A 12910-nucleotide genomic window follows, 5' to 3' on the forward strand; every position below is an offset into this window, starting at 1 on the left:
ACTCAAAACGTTAGCCCTTTTCTCTCCTTACAGATGCTGCCAGACCTGCTGAAATTTTCCAGTGTATCAAGGGGGGAGAGAGTATATGTGTGAGAGAGGGAGATAGTGTGTGTGTGAGTGTGTAAGACAGTATTTGTACACATGTGGGGGAGAAAGAGGATGTGAGAGAGTGTACATCTATGTATATGTATGTAACTATTTTCATTACACACATACTCTCTCCCCACCCCCATACAGTTTCACAGATATACACATGCTCTCATACGTACTCTCTCCCTCACACACAAACTCACACAGATATACACTTTAGCTCACAAACACACAGCAGGGCTCAGAGCTTGGAATTTGGGACAGGAACTAGGATCTCAGCCAGGTTGGTGCTACAATTAGCTGGGTGTACTTACACCCAATAACTATCCAGTCTCTCCCCCCTCCCCCCACCCCTCCCCCACCCTTGAACACAAACATCAGAATTGGGAAAAACATTGTACCCTCTTGAACAAACAGCTGCTGGCATTCAGAAAACTACACAAAAAAATAGTGGCCTTTATAAATGCTTTATTTCTTATTTGTATCATGTACAAAATGAGTGAATAATTCTAGCGCTGCAAATCAGATACAGTTCCCAAAGGGTTAAGCCCGCACAGCTTGCTGCTGTGACTCAATGCAAGGCCAGTCATACTCCAGCCTGCAATAAGCAGGTTACTAGGTCACAATGAGCCTGTAGGCGGAACGCCTGCAAGAGTAGGTCAGTATGCTTCCCAGGTTTTTCATGATTTTTCATGTAAAAGCTAAGGCCCACCTCACAGATGATGCAAAAGATGACCAGAACATAATGTTGTTCCAATCTTTCACAGAGAATTACATAAAATGTAATGGTCTCCTTAGCAACCCCGTCATCACAGTCCTCAGCCAATTTGATTCGCTCCACGTGAGATCAGGAAACAGCTGATCACAATGGACGTGGCAAAGGCTCTGAGCCCTGACAATATCCCGACTGCAGTAGTGAAGATTTTTGTTGCAGAACCATGCTCCTAGTCAAGCTGTTCCAGTACCGCTACAAACTGGCACCCTCCCAATAATGTGGAAAATTGCCCAGGTACGTCATGTACACTCAAAGCCGAACAAATCCAACCAGCCAATTAACCCTCCATCAGTCTCCACTCAAACATCAAAGCGGCAGGGCAGCACGGTGACGCAGTGGGTTAGCCCTGCTGCCTCACGGCGCCGAGGTCCCAGGTTCGATCCCGGCTCTGGGTCACTGTCCGTGTGGAGTTTGCACATTTTCCCCGCGTCTGCGTGGGTTTCCCCACGCACAACCCAAAGATGTGCAGGGTAGGTGGATTGGCCACGCTAAATTGCCCCTTAATTGGAAAAAATGAATTGGGTACTCTAAATTTATTTTTAAAAACATCAACAAAGTGATAGAAGATGTCACTGACAGTGCTATCAAGCGGCGCCCTCACCAATAACCTGTTCACTGACACTCAGTTTGGGTTCTGCCAGGGCCACTCAGCTCCTGACTCCTAACTTTAAAAATAACTGGCATTGTGTGTGTACCTACACCACATGGACTGCAGAAGTTCAGAGTAGCAGCTCACCACCTACTTAGGGGCAATGAGGGATGGGCAATAGGCTGTCACATCCCATATATGGATGTTTAAAAATTATAGCACAGAAACAGGCTATTAACCTAAACAGACTACTGCTGTTATTCATGTTCCACCTGAACCTCCTCTTGCCTCTCTTCTCTTTCTATAAATTTAGAGTATCCAATTTTTTTTTTCCAATTAAGGGGCAATTTAACGTGGCCAATCCACCTAATCTGCACATCTTTGGCTTGTGGGGGTGAAACCGACGCAGTTACAGGAAGAATGTGCAAACTCCACACAGACAGTGACCAAGGGCCGGGATCCGAACCTGGATCCTCAGCGCCATAGTCCCAGTGCTAACCACTGTGCCATTTGCCACCCTGCCTCTCATCTTCTAACCCAATTAAATAAGAGAAATGTTGGGTAAACCATGAACAATTACTTACACATTTCTCACTGCAGGTCCTCAGTTTCATTCTTTTGTTTGGCCATTTGTTATACATGAGCTAAGGTGGTGAGTGTTAGCAGTTTGTTTAACAAGGTGGACACGAGCATTGTCTGATCTTGTCCTGATTTGACATGCAGGTGTAATCTTTCTGTCCAACTAACAAACAGGAGAAAATGAAGCACCAGTTATAAAATACACACAATTACAGATAACTGATGAGAAATGGGGATTAATACCTTACATTTAAATAAATAAATATTGATTGATTATTTCAAGTGACAATTTTATTCACAGACATGGCAATTTATTAAGTCAGTGATTTACTGAAATAGTAAAAAAGAAGCATGGAACATTATTAATATTTAACAACTTGTTTTATAAATCATCTATCACGCACCTGAGGAACACTGAACCTTAACCATAACGAAACAGGATAAGGGGAAAGTGTCATTGGTATAATCGGCAACCAACAGCTGTTGATCTGAGGTTGTTCGGTTCGAAGTGGTACAGGAGAACAGCTAAGGTCGTCCGTCTGATAGCAAGCGTTGATCTTGGACTTACTTGCTTCTGGTGCAGCTGGTGGACGGGTCTCTCCGCTTTGAGAGCCAAGTCCAAGAGAGCGATTCTCTCATGGGGGTTCCTTCTTGTACCCGGAGGGGCTTCGCGCGCTTTTAGGCGGGCCTTAAACTTGGCCCCAATTAATTGGGCAGCTTCTTGATCATTGTCATCGATCTAAACCAATAATGGGGTGGGTGCCCTGATGGCTGGGCGTGTCTTAGGTGGCCGTTGGCCTTACTTTGTTTGTGTCTTTCGGTTGGGGTACTGGCACCGGGATGTCTGCGACAGTATCAACTACCTGAGTGTTAGTCCTTTGTTCCTCGGAGATGGGCCATCAATATGCTAATCGACCCAGAGTTTCGATTCCGTCTGGTAACTGCTTCCCAAATATACATTCAGGCTCTGTGCCAGCTTGTTGTTTAGTATTGTCCATATTTCCCTATAGGCTATGCGAGTGTCCATTTTGTATACTGAAAGTGGCCATCCCAGATGGCTACACACCCTCCTTGCGATCCTCAATGCGAAGCGTGAAGGATCATATTACTGAATCTTCTTTGTTCTCTGCCTAAGTCGAGCATCCGCAATCAAGGACAAATTCTACTCTACTCTGTCCAATGGATTGGAACGTTTACCTAAATTGCTTTATGTACATCACATTATTATAAAATTCTAAGGGGCGCTATGACATTCAGGCATGCATTACAATTAAAACACGGGAACCTCTAACTATTGTTCTCTAAACTATCCTTAGTCACTTAAAATAATTTACAACAGTATAAACTATACAATAGCAGCATTACATGTTTCTGTATCTTGGCGGTCAAGTGCAGAATTTCACATCTTTATGAGAACAAACAAAAAATTTAGTCGACGCACTTTATTAACTTAGAGAGAGTGGGGGGGTTTGCTGATGTCCGAAAATAGGAGGTCTGAGGGTATATACCGGAGTGCGGGAGGCTCTGGATGACACTACAGAGTATCGATATGACTAACAGTGCTTCCACGATGCAGGACAGGGAATACCATGTGATAAATTTGCCACACCAGGTTGGTGTATCAGTGGCTGCCTCTGGGTGTGGTGTATGGCAGGGATGGGAAACATTCATGGCCTGTGGGGTGGGGGTCGGGGGGTCGCGTCCGTGCGCAACTGTAGGGATCCCGCGAAGATCCCAAATGTAGATCATGTTGTCTGACTTCATGTTCTCTTTTTCTTCTTAGCCTTCCTGTGCCTTCTGTTGTTCTAGTTTTCCTGTGGACAAAAGCATAATATCTGTTATAATCTTGCTTAAGATCGTGTATGTCTGTCTGTCTGTCCTTTTATTACCAATTGCTCAATAGAATTGTCACCACATGTTGCGGTTGAATAAACTCGGTTTGTTCTCACTGGAACGAAGGAGGTTGAGGGGAGACCTGATAGAGGTCTACAAAATTATGAGGGACATAGACAGAGTGGATAGTCAGAGGCTTTTCCCCAGGGTAGAGGGGTCAATTACTAGGGGGCATAGGTTTAAGGTGAGAGGGGCAAGGTTTAGAGTAGATGTACGAGGCAAGTGTTTTTACGCAGAGGGTAGTGGGTGCCTGGAACTCGCTACCGGAGGAGGTGGTGGAAGCAGGGACGATAGTGACATTTAAGGGGCATCTTGACAAATCCATGAATAGGATGGGAATAGAGGGATACGGACCCAGGAAGTGTAGAAGATTGTAGTTTAGTCGGGCAGCATGGTCGGCACGGGCTTGGAGGGCCGAAGGGCCTGTTCCTGTGCTGTACATTTCTTTGTTCTTTGTTCTTATGTGACTCCCTCTTTTTTTTTTAAACCAAATATTTTCGGACAAGACATCCGAGAAGAAAATGCTGTCACAGCGCGAGCAGTCTCGCAGCCTGTGTGATCGATGCGGTGAGTGTACCATCCAAGTGTTTGAGGATGTAAATAGCATATGGGAGAGCAACCTAAGGGTCGCCGGAAAACAAACAAAAGAGTTTTGAACCAAAAGTTCCGAATGGGGTGCGTATGGGCCGCGGCGGGTAAGAATGGGTGGAATCCCCGGGTAGGACGGTGACCATTGCCGTATGTGCACTACCTGAGGGTAGCTGACCAGATGGGGGGTCCTCAGGCAGGGCGGGGATCAGTGCCGTTACTCCACTGCCTAAGCGACCGGACAAGAACGGAAAGAATTTGTGTTCATAGTGGATACTGACTCTTATGATTACCTTCGAATCAGAAGAGTAGCTATGATTGGTTGTCTGCCGGCAAACTAGTTCCTTTAACTGCCAGTGGGTTTTAAAGGAGTGGTTATGACCATTTCAAAAGGTGGCGTGGGGCCATGAATAAACTTTAAGTGCACAAACAAACATTCAACATTTAAAATTATCGAACTAAAATAACAAAATCGGGCAGGCTCCATCAGACAGAAGGATACCATAAATCACATTTGGCTTGGGGTGTAACTAGCATATGGATTCAGTGTAGTGTGACCGAAGAAGAGAGAGAGGAGGAGAGAAACAAAAATGAAGTGGCATTGCTGAGGTGTCCCTGCCATGAGAAGTGGTGGGTAAGCGCTCACAGTTTGCATGGGGCAGCTGGGACCTTGCAGCTGCTGTGGGTGGTGTTCTCTTTCATATCTGGGGGCTAGTCTAGCTGGTGGTGGGGGTCTCCTGCAATCTCGGGCAAAGTGTCCTGACTGCCCACAGTTGTAACATGACCCCTGGGGCATGTAAGGTGGAGCAGGCTCTCTGGTGCATTGTTCTCTTGGGTATGGTTCCCTGGGTGGGGGGTTGGGATGTTGGTGTCATTGCTGGTTCAGGGGGGCATTGGTGGGCTGATTCCGTTGCTGTTTCGGGGGCGCTTGACATTTTCGTGCATAATGTCCTGATTGTCCACAATTGTAGCACTCTTGGGATTTAGGCTGCTGTTGGCTATTTCTCCCCTCGTTTAACCATGCGGGGTTTTGACGTGTCCTGACTGGATGCATGTTGGCATCTGCCTGCTCTTCCTCTATTTTACTGTAATCTGATTTTCCCTGAATGGACTGTTCCCAAGCTCGGGACAATCTCTTTAGTACCCATTTCACATTGTGGGTCTCGTCTGAGGGGTCATAATTGTCGCAAGCTCTCTGTCCTGCTTCGGTCGCGTGAGAGACTAGGATTTGAGTCAATTTGGCCAGATTGTCTGGGGTCAAATGGGCGCGGGCTAACTCTCCGAATACCGCTGTGAAATGAATCCACAAGCGTCCAGCAAACGCTGTGGGGTGCTCTGTCTTTTTCTGTCTACATTTATTTAGGCCTTCTACGGGGTCTCCCTTATTGTAGCCGATCACGTCCAGGATTGCTGCATGCATTTCTTGGAGGGTGCCTCCTCCTACATTTTGTGGGTCGGGAAGGGCTGCCACGATTGAGGGGTTGAGGCTCAAAACTGTGAGCTTCAAGTGCTCTTTTTCATCCAGGCCGTACATGGTCGCCTGTTGTTTTACTCTTACGAAATAATGGTGTGGGTCCGATGTGGGTCGGAACGGTGTTATCTTATCACACGTATCCCTTAATTGAGTGACGGTTAATGGGGTGGTGTACAGAAAATCGGAGTCTCCGTCTGTTGTGGCCCTGCACTGTGTGGTGACAGGGTTCATAGGATTGTGCTCTACCTGTGCAGTCAGGGGTGGGGGTGCTTTTCTTTTCTGTGGTTTGTTCTGAGTACATGTGCCATGGGCAGTCTCATTTAACTCCTGCCAATCGGGGCCATTTTCTTGGTCTAACTGTGGTCCAAATGTATTCTGGAATCCATTTTGTACAGAAAGCAGGGATTGCAGGTCTGCAATTTGCTTTCGGCATTTGGCATGGTCTACCAAGCTCTGCCTTTGTTCCGTCACGGAACTGTGGAGTGCTCATAGGGCTGCTTTTAAATCGTTACATTGTTTCTTTAATTGCTCGACTTGGTGTTCTGTCTCTTCTTGTACCAACACCATGCGTTGTGTGTCTTGGTAGGCCTTATCATATTGTGACTGAAAGCTGCTTAAATGGGCGAGACAAAATTGGTGTGCCCGTTTGACATCAGCCATCTCCTTGCCCTTCGCCGCTAACTGCTCTCTCAGTTCCCTGTTTACTTTCTCATACTCACTCACGTCTCCCTCACTATTCTTATCTCTCTCTTCAACCTCTCTGCGGAGCGTCCTCACGACCTCCTCTGTGCCTCGCAATTGTGCCACGCAGGACACGATTGCCATCGGCTACGAGCTTTCCCGAAGCTCTTCTTATGAATCTCTGTCAAGTTCTCCCACCAAGTATGCCCTATACTTCCAGGACCTATTTCGTCATTCGCACAAAATTCTCTCCAAAGGCGCCATCCTTTCCCTTTGAGATATTTTCAAATTGCCTCTTCCCAAAGGGGACACTGTCCTACTCTACTGGTCGCTGCGACCTCAAATTCCTGGGGGTTCATAAGGCATTCCATTGCCTTCATTGCCATCTCTACTGCTATCTCTGGGTTTCTACCGAAATTGGAACAGGGGGGAATAAAGTGGTGATGTAAACACGGGTACGGCTTACGCTATTTTCCGGTCTACAAAACTCCCGACAGTTTACGCAACAAAATCTATCAAGTTTACCTTATATCCCTTGTTAGTACGCATGCAAATAACACACTTCCGAATCTTGGTGGTTTGATCAATATCATAGATTATCATAGAATTTACAGTGCAGAAGGAGGCCATTCGGCCCATCGAGTCTGCACCGGCTCTTGGAAAGAGCACCTTACCCAAGGTCAACACCTCCACCTTATCCCCATAACCCAGTAACCCCACCCAACACCACGGGCAATTTTGGACACTAAGGGCAATTTATCATGGCCAATCCACCTAACCTGCACATCTTTGGACTGTGGGAGGAAACCGGAGCACCCGGAGGAAACCCACGCACACACGGGGAGGATGTGCAGACTCCGCACAGACAGTGACCCAAGCCGGAATCGAACCTGGGACCCTGGAGCTGTGAAGCAATTGTGCTATCCACAATGCTACCATGCTGCCCGTGATATTGGTCTTACGCTTATGGTTTTTCTTTTTCCAATTGGAATCTAATTCAAATTTGGGTTCTCTCGGAGTGACAAAGTCACTTCTAGGTCGAGTCCCACCAGAGTCACCAGCAATGTTGCTCTGTTTCTCTGGTTATGAATATGGTGGTCAATATGGTCGCCTTCCTTAATCCGAAAGGGATTAGGAGAGCTAAGAGAGGGCATGAACAATCTTTGGCGGGTAGGATCAAGGAAAACCCCAAGGCCTTTTACACATATGTGAGAAATATGAGAATGACTAGAGCGAGGGTAGGTCCGATCAAGGACAGTAGCGGGAGATTGTGTATTGAGTCTGAAGAGATAGGAGAGGTCTTGAACGAGTACTTTTCTTCTGTATTTACAAATGAGAGGGGCCATATTGTTGGAGAGGACAGTGTGAAACAGACTGGTAAGCTCGAGGAAATACTTGTTAGGAAGGAAGATGTGTTGGGCATTTTGAAAAACTTGAGGATAGACAAGTCCCCCGGGCCTGACGGGATATATCCAAGGATTCTATGGGAAGCAAGAGATGAAATTGCAGAGCCGTTGGCAATGATCTTTTTGTCCTCACTGTCAACAGGGGTGGTACCAGGGGATTGGAGAGTGGCGAATGTCGTGCCCCTGTTCCAAAAAGGGACTAGGGATAACCCTGGGAATTACAGGCCAGTTAGTCTTACTTCGGTGGTAGGCAAAGTAATGGAAAGGGTACTGAAGGATAGGATTTCTGAGCATCTGGAAAGACACTGCTTGATTAGGGATAGTCAGCACGGATTTGTGAGGGGTAGGTCTTGCCTTACAAATCTTATTGAATTCTTTGAGGAGGTGACCAAGCATGTGGATGAAGGTAAAGCAGTGGATGTAGTGTACATGGATTTTAGTAAGGCATTTGATAAGGTTCCCCATGGTAGGCTTCTGCAGAAAGTAAGGAGGCATGGGATAATGGGAAATTTGGCCAGTTGGATAACAAACTGGCTAACCGATAGAAGTCAGAGAGTGGTGGTGGATGGCAAATATTCAGCCTGGATCCCAGTTACCAGTGGCGTACCGCAGGGATCAGTTCTGGGTCCTCTGCTGTTTGTGATTTTCATTAATGACTTGGATGAGGGAGTTGAAGGGTGGGTCAGTAAATTTGCAGACGATACGAAGATTGGTGGAGTTGTGGATAGTAAGGAGGGCTGTTGTCGGCTGCAAAGAGACATAGATAGGATGCAGAGCTGGGCTGAGAAGTGGCAGATGGAGTTTAACCCTGAAAAGTGTGAGGTTGTCCATTTTGGAAGGACAAATATGAATGCGGAATACAGGGTTAACGGTAGAGTTCTTGGCAATGTGGAGGAGCAGAGAGATCTTGGGGTCTACGTTCATACATCTTTGAAAGTTGCCACTCAAGTGGATAGAGCTGTGAAGAAGGCCTATGGTGTGCTCGCGTTCATTAACAGAGGGATTGAATTTAAGAGCCGTGAGGTGATGATGCAGCTGTACAAAACTTTGGTAAGGCCACATTTGGAGTACTGTGTACAGTTCTGGTCACCTCATTTTAGGAAGGATGTGGAAGCTTTGGAAAAGGTGCAAAGAAGATTTACCAGGATGTTGCCTGGAATGGAGAGTAGGTCTTACGAGGAAAGGTTGAGGGTGCTAGGCCTTTTCTCATTAGAACGGAGAAGGATGAGGGGCGACTTGATAGAGATTTATAAGATGATCAGGGGAATAGATAGAGTAGACAGTCAGAGACTTTTTCCCCGGGTGGAACAAACCATTAAAAGGGGACATAAATTTAAGGTGAAAGGTGGAAGATATAGGAGGGATATCAGAGGTAGGTTCTTTACCCAGCGAGTAGTGGGGGCATGGAATGCACTGCCTGTGGAAGTAGTTGTGTCGGAAACATTAGGGACCTTCAAGCAGCTATTGGATAGGTACATGGATTACGGTAAAATGATATAGTGTAGATTTATTTGTTCTTAAGGGCAGCACGGTAGCATTGTGGATAGCACAATTGCTTCACAGCTCCAGGGTCCCAGGTTCGATTCCGGTTTGGGTCACTGTCTGTGCGGAGTCTGCACATCCTCCCTGTGTCTGTGTGGGTTTCCTCCGGGTGCTCCGGTTTCCTCCCACAGTCCAAAGATGTGCAGGGTAGGTGGATTGGCCATGATAAATTGCCCTTAGTGTCCAAAATTGCCCTTGGTGTTGGGTGGAGGTGTTGAGTTTGGGTGGGGTGCTCTTTCCAAGAGCCGGTGCAGACTCAGGGGGCCGAATGGCCTCCTTCTGCACTGTAAATTCAATGATAATCTATGATTAATCTAGGACAAAGTTTCGGCACAACATCGTGGGCCGAAGGGCCTGTTCTGTGCTGTATTTTCTATGTTCTATGTTCTATGTTCTAATTATGTTTATGCCTTAGAGTCGCCAGGTACCTTTCGATACCGCCACAAGGTTCAAACCCGAATACTGATCAAAGAGCCAATACGCCAGTTAGTTAGTTCAAAGTCAATACTATTTATTTACACACACACAGTAATATCTACTCATGCACAAAGTACTACAAACTAAACTATCTCTAATGCTAATGCCTATACTTAGCTTCGGGAGCCCACTCAGTCAGAGGAACAATGGCCGTTGTTTGGATCTGAGGTTGTTGGGTTCGAAGTGGTACAGGAGAACAGCTAAGGTCGTCAGTCTGGTAGCAAGCGTTGATCTTGGACTTACTTGCTTCTGGTGCAGCTGGTGGATGGGTCTCTCCGCTTTGAGAGCCAAGTCCAAGAGAGCGATTTTCTCGTGGGGGTTCCTTCTTATACCCGGAGGGGCTTCGTGCGCTTTGAGGCGGGCCTTAAACTTGGCCCCAATTAATTGGGCAGCTTCTTGATCATTGTCATCGATCTAAACCAATAAAGGGGTGGGTGCCCTGATGGCTGGGCGTGTCTTACGTGGCCGTTGGCCTTGCTTTGTTTGTGTCTTTCAGTTGGGGTACTGGCACCGGGATGTCTGCGACAGTATCAACTACCTGAGTGTTAGTCCTTTGTTCCTCGGAGATGGGCCATCAATAATCTAATCAACCCAGAGTTTTGATTCCGTCTGGTAACTGCTTCTCAAATATACATTCAGACTCTGTGCCTGTTTGTTGTCTAGTATTAGCCATATTTCCCTATAGGCTCTGCGAGTGTCCATTTTGTATACTGTAAGTGGCCATCCCAGATGGCTACAGGGCGATACCCACGCAAACACGGAGAGAATGTGCAAACTCCACACGGACAGTGACCCAGAGCCGGGATCGAACCTGAGACCTCAGCGCCGTGAGGCAACAGGGCTAACCCACTGCACCATCTTGCTGCCCTCGGTTTCCCCATGTCTGCGTGGGTTTCAACCCCACAACCCAAAGATGTGCAGGTTAGGTGGATTGACCACGCTAAATTGCCACTTAATTGGAAAAAAAATAATTGGGTACTCTAAATTTATTGGAAAAAAAAAGATCCATATCGTCTCTGCAATGCCAACCAATTCTTGAGACAGTTATGAGCTGCAAAGTTTAGAAATGTCCATTCCCTCGGGGCAGCACGGTGCCACAATGGTAGTACTGCTACCCACGGCGCTGAGGACCCGGGTTCAAATACCGGCCCTGGGTCACTGTCCGTGAGGAGTTTGTACATTCTCCTCGTGTCTGCGTGGGTTTCACCCCCACAACCCAAAGATGTGCAGGATAGGTGGATTGGCCATGCTAAATTGCCCCTTAATTGGACAATAATTGGGTACTCTAAATTTATAAAATAAAATGTCCATTCCCAACTAAATCCTCCCTTTCTACATCCAAGGAAGATCCTTATTGGTATAAAGAGTCACAACGATTACAGCATAGAAGGAGTTCAATTTCCCCATTATGGGTCAAATGGCTATCAAATACTATCCCACGTTCCTATTGTTGGTTATTGTCTTTTTCCACTCTTGATAAAATCTCATGAGTTACCTTCTGTTAAAACATTCTGTTCCTAGATCCTCTGCCCACAACTCTTCTGTGTTTTATCACGAAAGAAACTCAGTTTCATTGATCTTAGGATGTAACAAATGTAATGTCACTCTCGCAATGAGCCCAATTTATGCCCCTGAAATTGGCCCAGTATTTGTGATAAAAGTCAGATACAGTTTTTCACCAATGTCAAATTAGTTGAAAATTTCCTTAACTGTTCATCTGGCAACATCAAAATCAAAATATCCAAAGCAACATCGTGACAATTACTGTCACAAGGAAACTGCTTGTGAAATTGGAACTATTAGCAGGTGATGAACCTGCACCAATATTTCCTGTTAAATCCGATATCCTAAAGCATGAACATACAAAATTGCTGTCCTGTCATTGGCTAAGCGAGACCTCAAATAACAAACCTCTGTTAGCAATCTCTTTTTTTCTAAATTAGAACAGAATAATTCTTCTTCATATATTATCATTGACCATATGGTTCCATGAGTGTTTGTGTTTTGTTTAGTAGGATTACCCCCAGTCCACACCATACACATCGGTTGGATTGGATTGGATTTGTTTATTGTCACATGTACCGAGGTAAAGTGACTGAAGCTACAGTTGAACTACAGTTTCATCTGTGCTGAAACAAAAAATTATAACATTTCAGATTTTTTTTTAGTCCATAAGATGTGAGTATTCCTGGCTAGGTCAGCATTTATTGCCACCCCTAATTGCCCATGAGAAGGTGGTGATGAAGCAGCTTCTTGAAACGCTGCAGCCCACCTGTTGCAGATAAATCCACAGTTCAACAGGAGGGAGTATCAGGATTTTGACCAAGAGACGGTGAAGGAGCGCCGATATATTTCCAAGTCAAGACGGTGTGTGGTTTGGAGGGGAACTTGTGTCCCCATGCATCTGTTGCCTTTATCCCTCTAGGTGGCAGAGGTCATAGGTTTGGAAGGTGCTGATGAAGGAGCCTTGGTGAGTTGCTGCAGTGCGTATTGTAGATCAGGCATTGTCAAACTCGGGAGCGGAACCCGCGGGTGGGTCGCAGGCAGGTGTCGGGAGGGTCGCGGAGCCGCAGCAGCCGGCTGTTAATAACGGCGGCTGCAAGCGGCCTTCAAAATGGCAGCGAACATGTAAAAGAAATGCGGCCACACTGCGCATGCATGCCAGATCATCGGCGCGCATGTGCAAAACTATGCGCATGTGCACTGATGATCGGGCAGGCATGTGCAGTGCGGCTGCATTTAAAAAAAAACATTTTTTTGAGTACCCAATTCATTTTTTCCAATTAAGGGGCAATTTAGCGTGGCCAATCCACCTA

At 46.3% G+C, this 12910-nt stretch overlaps 1 long non-coding RNA gene across 1 annotated transcript in view; it reads right to left on the bottom strand.

Annotated features, from left to right (window-relative positions):
• Positions 1-3785: 3785 nt before the first annotated feature.
• LOC140429637 (uncharacterized) overlaps positions 3786-12910 on the bottom strand; it is an 80559-nt gene continuing 71434 nt past the window's right edge. Inside the window, exon 3 of the long non-coding RNA XR_011949150.1 lies at positions 3786-3847. This is a non-coding gene — a long non-coding RNA (uncharacterized lncRNA). The remainder of the gene's footprint in view (positions 3848-12910) is intronic.

Source organism: Scyliorhinus torazame, chromosome 1, assembly GCF_047496885.1.
Source record: "Scyliorhinus torazame isolate Kashiwa2021f chromosome 1, sScyTor2.1, whole genome shotgun sequence".
Classification (NCBI taxonomy): Eukaryota; Metazoa; Chordata; class Chondrichthyes; order Carcharhiniformes; family Scyliorhinidae; genus Scyliorhinus; species Scyliorhinus torazame.